General features: G+C 32.6%; 1 protein-coding gene across 11 annotated transcripts in view; it reads right to left on the bottom strand.

Moving 5' to 3' along the window:
• The window catches only part of GAS2 (growth arrest specific 2), a 183,197-nt gene that overhangs the window by 51,077 nt on the left and 121,409 nt on the right, over positions 1 to 10,711 (bottom strand). The window lies entirely within an intron of this gene.

A 10,711-nucleotide genomic window follows, 5' to 3' on the forward strand; every position in this document is an offset into this window, starting at 1 on the left:
TCCAAAGTAAAGTTCTATGATTAGATACTAATATGGCTGCAATTTCTTTATGCATTAGTCAAAACTCTCTATCTTCCCTTTAATTCTAAGAATATTTCAACTTTGCATTGCCTCTATTTGATACCTGTAAATTTATTACCCATCACAACTAGGATACTAAATATGAGAGAAGATCCTATTCAGACCTTTGTTGCTAAGATGTCAATTAAACTCAGATTCCTATAAAATTCTTTCGTTGCTCACTGTGAGGATTTCTTTAAGTTCTAAGACACTCAGAAAATACAAGAGATAAGATCTCTATGGTTGGAAATTAGACATTCCTTGCTTTACTCCTGAGAATTCCCCTTGTTAATTGCCATGTTGGCTATAGTTTGTTAGAGAAATGAGAGGAGGTAGAAAAGTGTTTTGTAAATATCACTGTTTGAGAGGGGCTTTTGTGACAAATACATTATGGCCAAAAGTCTCTCCCTGTGCAAGACTTAAATCTGCCATACCCTTAGTCCTATCAGGTGAGCAGACATTAATAAAACTCCTAAGGTTCTGTGTGCCACAAGAGTTTATATCATTTTTCTATTAACCCAGGACTTCAGAGGATCATGATTATCAGAATGAGAGTCCTGCAGTGGGTAACATTATCATGGCTAACTCATTGGTGGGTGATAACGAATTCAAGTGTTACTCTTTGTGTAGGTGTTGCAGTTTTATAATGGGATGCTGGGAGACCTTAAATTTAATGCCAAAGTTAGAAAAGAGATTTGAAATCAGGCCTACCCTTTACCTGCCTTCAAATGAGGCCTTCAAGGGACTATTCAACTATCTCTGCTGCACATATTCAGTGAGATTGGATTTCAGGAAAAATATGACAAATTGCTTTGTTGAGAGTGAAAGAGATTGTTAACCAAGGCGTTAGTCTCTGGGAAACAGAATAAATAAAACAGTGGTTGGGGTGGAGGGAAGGGAAGGGTAGGGAAGGGAAAGGAAAGAGTAAGAAAGAAAGAGGTAATGCAGTCTTTCACATAGTGATGTCTCCCATATTTAATTTTTTTCCATTGAGTTTATAGTGCCCTACAACTTGTCTGTAACACAAACTAGATTGTAAAGACCCTAGGGCAGAGAGAAGGTATTTCTCCATAATTGGCAAGTGTGTTAGAAGAACAAAGTACAAATGTGTTGCTCTAGGATAAGAAATTGATGAGTAAAACAGATGGTGATATAAGAGAAAGCTGTAATTGGGAGGAGAATAATGCCTTTATGTAGTGATTTTTTGCTGGTATTGTTTTAGAGAAACATGACAAATATTACTGAATAGCCTGCTTTGCTTTTTCTTAATAACATCATGATTTTCATTCTAAAGCAAGTTGAATGATATATTATAAGGGCCAATAGTCAACCCCAATTTTTAAACTTTGTTCCTCCCAAAATCTACTCAGAGAGTTTCTCGATTTCTTGGTATGCTTCTAGACTCCACTAAACAAGATGGCATGAAATGGCAGAAAACATTGGATAACATGCAACCAAGCTTAAAATGAAAATGTTAATATTGATGTTATTGGAACACACCATTGCAGTGAACTAAAATTTGATGTGAATCATTAAGGTTTCCTCAATGGAAGGTTTGGCAGTTTAGGTGATAAAGGCACCTGCTGAGGAGCTGGAATTCAAAATTCCAAATATTAGAAACAAAACATACAGTCTAAACTGACCAAGTCACACAGAAACTTAACCAATTTTCCGAAAATGCTAGCACTAAATAAAGCTCTAATTTATTTTAGTGAATGTTGTAATGGAGAAATTTTTCCACCATGCTTGACTACATCCAATATAAACTCAAGATGGCCACATTTGCAAAGTATGTTTTTTAATAAACCTGGCTTCATCCTGTTTATGCAAGTTGAGCCCATGGGAGAACTAGATACAATTTATAATGACATATTTCAGAGGTTTATTCTTTGGCTGCTAGAAGACTCATCAATAATTCAAGAATAGAGCACATTAGGTATATGTGTTTCATTTCCTTCCCCTTTGCAAAAAATCGTTCACATTTTTATCATTAAAAATTATTCACATTTTTATCAACATAGAATGTATAAACCAAGAAATGGACTTGCTGGGAAGAATACCAAAGGAAGGAAGAGAAAAATTATATAACAATGCTACATCACTATATAATATCTATTGTGTGAGCCAAAGCAAAAGATCCCTATATTGATAACATAGTAAACAACTCAGTGTTTCCATTTATGCTAAGTAATAAAAAACAAATATCAAAGGAAAATCTTGTGTGAAATTTATAATATATGAAGTTTAAGATTCATATATTTTATGATATGATTTAACTATGGCTCAGCCACTTACAAACTATATTACTTGGGAAAATCGATAAATCTTTATGCGCTACAGTTTCCTCATCAATAAGATTTGCAAATTAACAATCACAATGATGTTTCTTAGAGTGGTAATGAGGACAAAATAAGATAAATATATGTGAATGTATTTTACAAACCATTTAAAAGTGGATATCTGTACAGCCATCAGGTAATAACCTAAAAACAGTTCAGAAAAATGTTATTTAAAAAGTACTTGACATCCAATTTCAGGGAACTTGCTCTTAAAAGCATTAGTTGCCATGCTAAATGTTTGGTTTGCAGTTTTATGTAAGTTTACTGTAAACTCTTTAACAAAAATATAAAGAGTATGAAAGACAATTTACTCTCCTGCCCTACCTGCATGGCATGTTCAGAAAATCCTTTCCTCCATAAGTCAACAGTATTTAATACTAACTGGAGCAAAAGCCAATTGTGGATAGAAAATTATATTTTCAGTAGGGTGAGATATTCCTTAGTTCCTGTCGGGTCAATATAATGAAAACAAATAAATATTGGTTGAACAATGTGAAAATCATTCTTGTTGGTTTTCTGGTGTATATATATATGTATTTGGTTGTTGTTTTGTAAAAGTCTTTTGTTTCTTGAGTGCTCTCTTCTGACTCTCCAGTAGCGACTGGCAATTAAGTTCCCTGTTTTGCCAAAGCACAAGGCAAAAGAATAAGCAAATTCAGAGCTAAACATAAAGTGCAAGTCAATTACTAGTGGATGCTGAAAAGGGTGAACAGTAATATTCACTCATTCATAAAAACATACCAAAAGACTAGATGGTCTGAAATAGAACAAATAAGATATAATTAAAATTGTGGGCTCTGAAATCAGATATGTTGAATTCTAATAAACACTTTGATGTTTATTCGCTGTGTGATCTTTTGTAAATAATTAGCCTTTAACACTACCTTTCCTTATTGGTAAAATGGGGATAATAGCCCCTACCTCACAGAGTTATGAGGGTTAAATAAAAGAAATCCAGCAAAGTGCTTAGAACAGCACCTGACACAAGTGTTAAATTCATTCAGCAAGTGTTAAATAAAATATATAAAGAAATATTGACTTAATGAATGATTTCTTTTTCTCACAAAATTCTAAACTGGGATTTAAACTTCAGGCACAGAAAAATCAACCTGAGATCACTTTCAAAATAAATTAAAATGCCAAATCATTGGCTTAATTTGACTCAATAAAGTGCCTTTCAGTGCACATATAAAATCCATATTGATAGGTGTTTGTATGTATGCATGTATGTATATATCTATATACACATACTACACATAATCACACCACTATCCAAGACACTCTTATATATGTGCGTATTTGTTACATATAAGTAACAAATTTATCCTAATGTTGGGAAGGCTATAGCAATACAGAAATTAGGAATGCAGATCATTGGATCTGTGCATTTCCTCAATAAAGCCATACAATTTTCAAATATTTCTTTACATGTAAATAACTTTTATTTGTGACTAGTAAAAAAAATTGTCCATTTATTTTAGATGCAGCAAGATAGCAAAAAAAAAAAAAAGATTCAAGCTTAAATAGAGTCACATATGAATTCACAATTTGAAGGCATGGTAAACTTTGCTAATCACTGTAAAAGGTAGAAGACAATTTTTTAAATCTACTCATTGCTAAGTAACCAATAGCAACAAATTCTCAAGGAAAAGTGTTTTTTGAGCTCTCATTTATTTATTGTTTTCACATTTGATATATTTCTTAATAATTCAATGGAAAGAGAAGAAATGAATTATTTAACTTAAATAAAAATATGAAGGCCTGCTCAGATTAAGAACTAATCTCTCCATTCTTGTAATAGTATCAAATTACATTTTTTTTTCTTGCTTTCACAGTAGTGGCAAATGGATGTAGTGTTGGGCTACAATCCTGGACAAAGTTAGGTTTAAATTTTCGACATACAAATTTTTTTAATCTCAAAGAATAACCCTCAGAAATATAATACTTCATCATCCTAATTCTTTACAGCAAGGGTTAGCCATCATGTGTTTACTTTACATTCACCCATGATCCATGCCTTTGTCAGAGACGAGGGGTAGGAGGGGTTAAGAGATTTATTAACATTTGCAGTGTCCTTTGAGAATATGTTACCCAAGTATAAATTACATCCATGTTATTGACACTGCCTCAGTGAGCATCAATAAATTACAAACGAATGAGTAAAATCATTATAGAGCAAAATCATTATAAAACAAAAATTTAAAAACTGAAATTAAAACAAAATGCTTGAATGCATTTTAAATGCTATTGCTTACTTTTCCTGAATTAGTGCTCAGGTTTAAGGCAAATGGGCAAAAAATGGGAACCAGTGTGAAAATAATTAATCATCCACTAAGAACAGCCATGCTTCCCCCACCATGGATTAGAGCACTGGAAATGTCTGGGATTTGGCATACATCAGAAGTAAACATGGCCATTTCTCCCCCATGGAAATGGACATAAACCATTTTACAGTGTAGTTTTGAAATCATTTTCACTGCTCTCATAAATTGTTAAATTAGATGAAATTTGTCTATGTTTGCTTTTAAAAAATGATTTTTTTTTGTCTGCCAGCTGTTGAGTAATGGCTGCTTCTGCAATGTTCCCACTAAGATAAATGGAGCTTTTAATTTCCTTGCTACTTGTTTAAAGCCCCTTTGCATTTTTGCACAACACCCCATTTTTCATTAACCAGGAAGGGAATGCAATTTGAACCATGCTACTTTTTACTCACAGTAAATCAATATGTGTCATAAGAGAAGAAAAGAAAGTAATACCACTCACTATGGTTGGACCTTTCTTTAGAGCAAGTCCCAGAAGACACTGACTAGGTTTGGTTGCTATAGCAACACAGCTCTGGTGACTCTCTTGCTTGGAGTGTTACAGTGAGTTGATTTTTTACTATACAAGTATAATCCTGAAAAATTTTTATGGTAAAGAAGAAATTACACAAAATCAATAACAGCATGTGTGACTGATCTATTAATCTGTGATAATTTAATTCAAAAGCAATACAAAGAAGGTGATTCCATAACACTTAGAATCCTTGCTGACTTCCAATTAAATAATTCGCTGTATTTTCTTTTGTTTCCTTACTGTGAAAAAAATTACCTTTCAACCAGTAGAGAGTTCATATAGAATCTCATATGGTTTTACCCCAATGTGATGGTCTCTTGTAAAAATGTATTGAAATGATGCTAATCCACTTTAAAAGTTTTTACAATTATCAAGAGAGGACTCAACAATTTCATCCTGGCAATATAGAATTATTTTCTGATTTTATTTAAAAAACCATCAAGGAAGACAATGATATATCATAAGGTATACAGTTCTAATTAGTTTTGCCTATTAAACGAGGTAGGCTATATAAGACACTCTGAACAGTGTCTGGCATGGAGGGGACATGTAATAAACACTGTCATAATTTTGACCATTATCATAATCCTGTTAGATAAACACTATAAATTCCTTTCTTTACAGAAGGTACCCTTGATTATGTAATTATAGTACTGTTTTGCAATCTGGTGATATTTAAAGTGAAAATAGTATAAGGAATACTTTACTGTAGTTGAGCATCTATACATCATGAAAGGGGGCAGATCCTTCTTACATGACTAACCTTAGGAATAAAATATTTGTATTTAATGGACATGCCACAGGGAGGCAGTCTGGAGTAGAATGTGTTATGGGGTTGGGTGAGGGGTCTCCTGTCAGATCTTTTTCTCTGAAGAACCCTGACTAATACAAACATCTCCTAGAACTATTATTCCTTGGAACGCCCTTTGCAAAACCTTTGAGTATAGTGTTAGAGTAGCGACAAATTGTAATTGAATAAGAAAGTATTCATCACAACAGTGCCCCAAGCAAGTAGCACAACAAATCAGCTATCTCACAACAGGTGGCCCACAGGCAGCTCTTTTGCCAGAAAGTCCCACTACCCAATTTTTAGAGGAACTTGGTTAACAGTGTAAAGATTTTACTCCGCAAAGTTCTACTCATTAGTGCCATTCGCATCCATTCCATGCATTAGCATAGATCAGTTTATCTTATCAGGCCATTTTCATGTCACAAAACTGAGCTCTAGCGGAATGGGAAATCAAGTGACTGAAGGTTTATTGACCAGTAGAGCAAAAATTGAATATGTGACTCACTGCTGAGGTCTTCAAAGAGATGGGACATTATCCATACAGTACATAAAGGTTTACATATTTCCTGGTGCTAACCCTAAACAATGTGAGTTTTCAAAATGAAATGGAGAGATAAAATATTAAAGGATGATAAGAAAAGGTGAGAGCTGCATCCAAGGAAAAATACACTACAAGTTCACAACAAAATGCAAAATTTTCCATGGTCTAAATAATACCATGACTCTCATTAACCTCCCAAATCTTTTCCATAAGATGGGAAGCTTAGCAAAAAGACCATAAAAATCAGCAGTCTGGTCATTAATCTGACAACTTTTAGAAGCCATTTATTTATTTTTAAATTTGTAACTATATCAGGTTGCTGACTTTTTTAAAAGAGTTGGTTTTTTAAAATATCATCAGAAATACAGAAAAGAAAATCACTCATGATTTTATGCCCTCAACAAGTGAAAAAATCTATTCTCAATTATTCCTGTTCTCTTCAAGTCTTTTATATATATATATATATATATGTACATACACACACACACAGAGCTATTTTTATAGCTTAAATACACAATTTCAAAGTCTGTTTTTTCCCACTTAACATTTTAGCTTAAGCATTTCCTCACAATGATATATAGAATTGCTCATGATGATCATTTTTAGTATCTGAATGGTTATAATCCTCCATTGTCAAATATGCAAATGATTTCGAATTTTGTTGTACAACAAAACTCTTTCTACGTATTTAGTCATTTCTTTTTATATGGCCATTTTCAAGCTTCAGCAAACATTAGAGTCACTTGGAGACCTTGATAAAATACAGGGAACTGGACAGATCCTACAGAGTTTCTAATTCAGTCAGTCTGGGTTGAGGCCCAAGAATTTGCAACTCTAACAAGTTCACAGTTGATGCTATTGCTCCTTACCTGGGGACCACACTTCAAAAACCACTGTTAAATTATTGAGATAAAACAGTAGTCTAACCAGTAAATCAAATAGTATAGGTATTTTAATGTAATCTAATACATATTTCTGAAGTCCTTTCCTAAAAGCTTATATGGATTCATATTGCCAGTTGATTTTTTGATAATTGAAGCCTCAGAAGATACCAAATTGATGACATGAACAAAGTATCAAGAGAAAATTCTGACCTCTCTCCTCCCTCACAGCAAGACTTTAGACATAAGATACTCTGAAGATGCATAGTATGGCTAAATGGTAATACTTGAATCTCTGTTACTGAAGAAATCATCAAGGAGGTTTTATCATTATGGCCCAAATTCAAAAGTCACTGAAAAAATAACTTGAGTATTTATACTTTGGAGGAGAGTAAATTTTTATCCACAGAAAACAATAATTAGCTGCATTTAGCTTCCTTATCCATGATAGCTCAAAGACAAGGTTGCTCTGTGGAAGGTACAGGGCAAAAATTGGCTTTAAGAAATTGTTTTTGATAAGTTAGAAACAAGAAAATTCCCACTTTGGCAAGAGATTATTATGTTTGCCTAAAAACCACAGGAAAAAAACCTCAGAGGTTTTCTCTCAGACTAAAGGATTCGCTGTATTTGGAAAGAGATTACTTCCCCATCTCAAGATGGAGACATGAAAATATATCCAAACATGTCTACCTCAGTGCATAAATGCATCTACATAAGTACACATAAGATAGCAATGTATGGGAAGTATCTATTCATACATTGGTTTCTATAAATCAACAGAAAAGATATATGCTAAGCAAAGATATTCTCCCCAGAAAATGTTTTCTTAGCTCTTTTTCTGAAATCTGTATACTTTCTTATAATTTACATTCTTATTTGTCTTCATTATATCTCTTTGAACATATAAAAAGATCTGCTTAAATACATATATAACCATAAAACAATACATAAATAAAGTTTTTGTGTGCTGTCAACAGACCCTGGAAGGTGGTTTGCAATGGAACTGTAAACTCCAGCTTATGTTGAAAAGAGAAAATCAAGGGAAAACGTGATAAATACAGGTTTATTAAGGGAATCTTTTATTCATGACTTTCTAATGGGGAGTTCTTTCTTAGTCAGTGTTGTGATCATTGTGTTATGTTTAAGGAAGAGCTAAGCCAACCCTTTTTACAGGCTTAAATGACTTTAAATTGTCTTTGCTTCGACAGATTCTTCTGGCCATATGAATACACTTGTTGCTATAGGTTTGGACAGGAAACTAGGGAATAAATGCTAAGACACCATGTACATTAACTGTATGTACATTTTTATAAATAACATACACAAATGTAGCCAAGCAAATATGACCATTTTTGGCAGCCTCAAAAAAAGATGTGCCAAAGTTTAAAATATACTGATGTTAAAAGTGTAAACTTCTAAAACAGAACTGCAAAGGAGACACTGCGAGGCTGACAATTCTTTAGCATGTTTGAGAATTTGACTATAGACACTACTTAATTCAGGTGTTCAAAGAAACTTTAAGTTAAAATATTAGCAGCTACAGTCATATGAACATTAGAAAAGATATTTAATACCTCTGCATTTTTTTAGTTAGTAATTGCCCTTCAGTGAGTTGGAACAGAATGAAGTCAATTAAATATAGTCTCTGCCATAAGCCAAAAGGTATTGGCCACAGTGTACACATACTGATGCGACATTTTAGGTGATTCATTTAGTATAAAGGGGAGGGAGTAGGGAGGTGTGCAAGGGAGACACGTGGCCTGCCTGAGAAATTCAAGTTCCTGAGTACAAGGGAATGGGAAGGAAAAAGCCTCTAGAGGAAATCAGACCTGAGGAGAGAAGCCTTTTTACCATTGCTTTGCTCCTTCAGCGTGGAGCTGGACCCCTGGCCAACCAGAAGACAAGAATTTCAATGAATATGTGTTAATGAATATCTTCCCTTTTAACAAATACTGTTGGTTTTAAATTTAGGTAGAGATAGTTTCATTTTTTTCTTAAGTGATATATATTTTTAAATGGGTTGATTTTAAAATAAAATTTCTTATAAAAATAGTACAGATATATGTGGACAGGGAGAAAAAGAAATCAAGAAAGTGAATGAACAAAGTTTGTTGAAATAGTATTCTAAAGCACATAACAGCAGCATGATGTGATAATTATATCACAGTAACTCTCTTAGTGTAGGCTTGCCTGAATGTATGAAACTGATTATGGACAATATTTTATGTAGTATTCACTAACATTAACTTCAAATGCTATCACTAAGGGATTTGATGCAATTTTTTCAGTAAGGAAAATATCATCTCCTCTATAAACAACAATACATGGATAAATATCACCAAAAAGAAAAACATTTTCTGAAAAGAAAAATGCAATGTCAAATTATATGAATTTATGCTATTGTTTAATATATAGTAAATGCTGTGACTGACATTGATGTAGAGAACCAGACATAGATATGTTTTATATATATATATATATCCTAAAAATATTAGGTTGCAATAGAAAATTGATTTATTAATTATGAATTCAAGTAATACTTCTATTATTAAAGGGAATAATTGCGTACAGAAATAAAAGATATATTTAGATTTTAGTCTCTAGGACATAATGTTATAAAGGAGTCTGAGAAAGGTAAAAATGGTATAAAATTTTAACATCTGTAGCGATTCTATATCACTATTATATAATGTACTAAAATGAAAGCAGACAACTTGGCTTTCCTTGCAGTAAAGAGTAACAAAACAATAAGCAATGAGTCAGGCAACCATCTTTTCCTAGTTAACCTATTCATCTAAATTTGTTCTCAAGCATGTCAGTAATAATATGCTAAAATTATTCCTTTAGCTGCCATTACAAAGCATAATAGCAATTATTACTTGAAAATCAAAAATAATCAAGATATTTATCTAAAAGTAGGTTAAAATACAAAATGATTGACATATTTTAAGGCAATCGTGATCAAACTTCTCTTTAAAAATAAAAGACACTGACAAAATTGCTACTGGGCCATCACCTATTTGAGTACTATATGAATTAATTGTACTAGATGCACATGTTTAAATCATTCTGTTCTACAAAATAAGAAGCAATATTTTAAAATTATTCAAATGAAACGATTGCCCATCTCTTTTGACTATAACCTATGCTGTTTAAGAATTAACCTAAAAATTTTAGGAATAAAATAATAGACTTATTAACTTCGAATTTCACAATAGGTACCAGTGTTATATTTTTAATTTTCATATTAAAAAAAAAAAGAATA

The sequence above is a fragment of the Dasypus novemcinctus genome, chromosome 10 (genome assembly GCF_030445035.2).
Source record: "Dasypus novemcinctus isolate mDasNov1 chromosome 10, mDasNov1.1.hap2, whole genome shotgun sequence".
In the NCBI taxonomy this organism is placed as follows: Eukaryota; Metazoa; Chordata; class Mammalia; order Cingulata; family Dasypodidae; genus Dasypus; species Dasypus novemcinctus.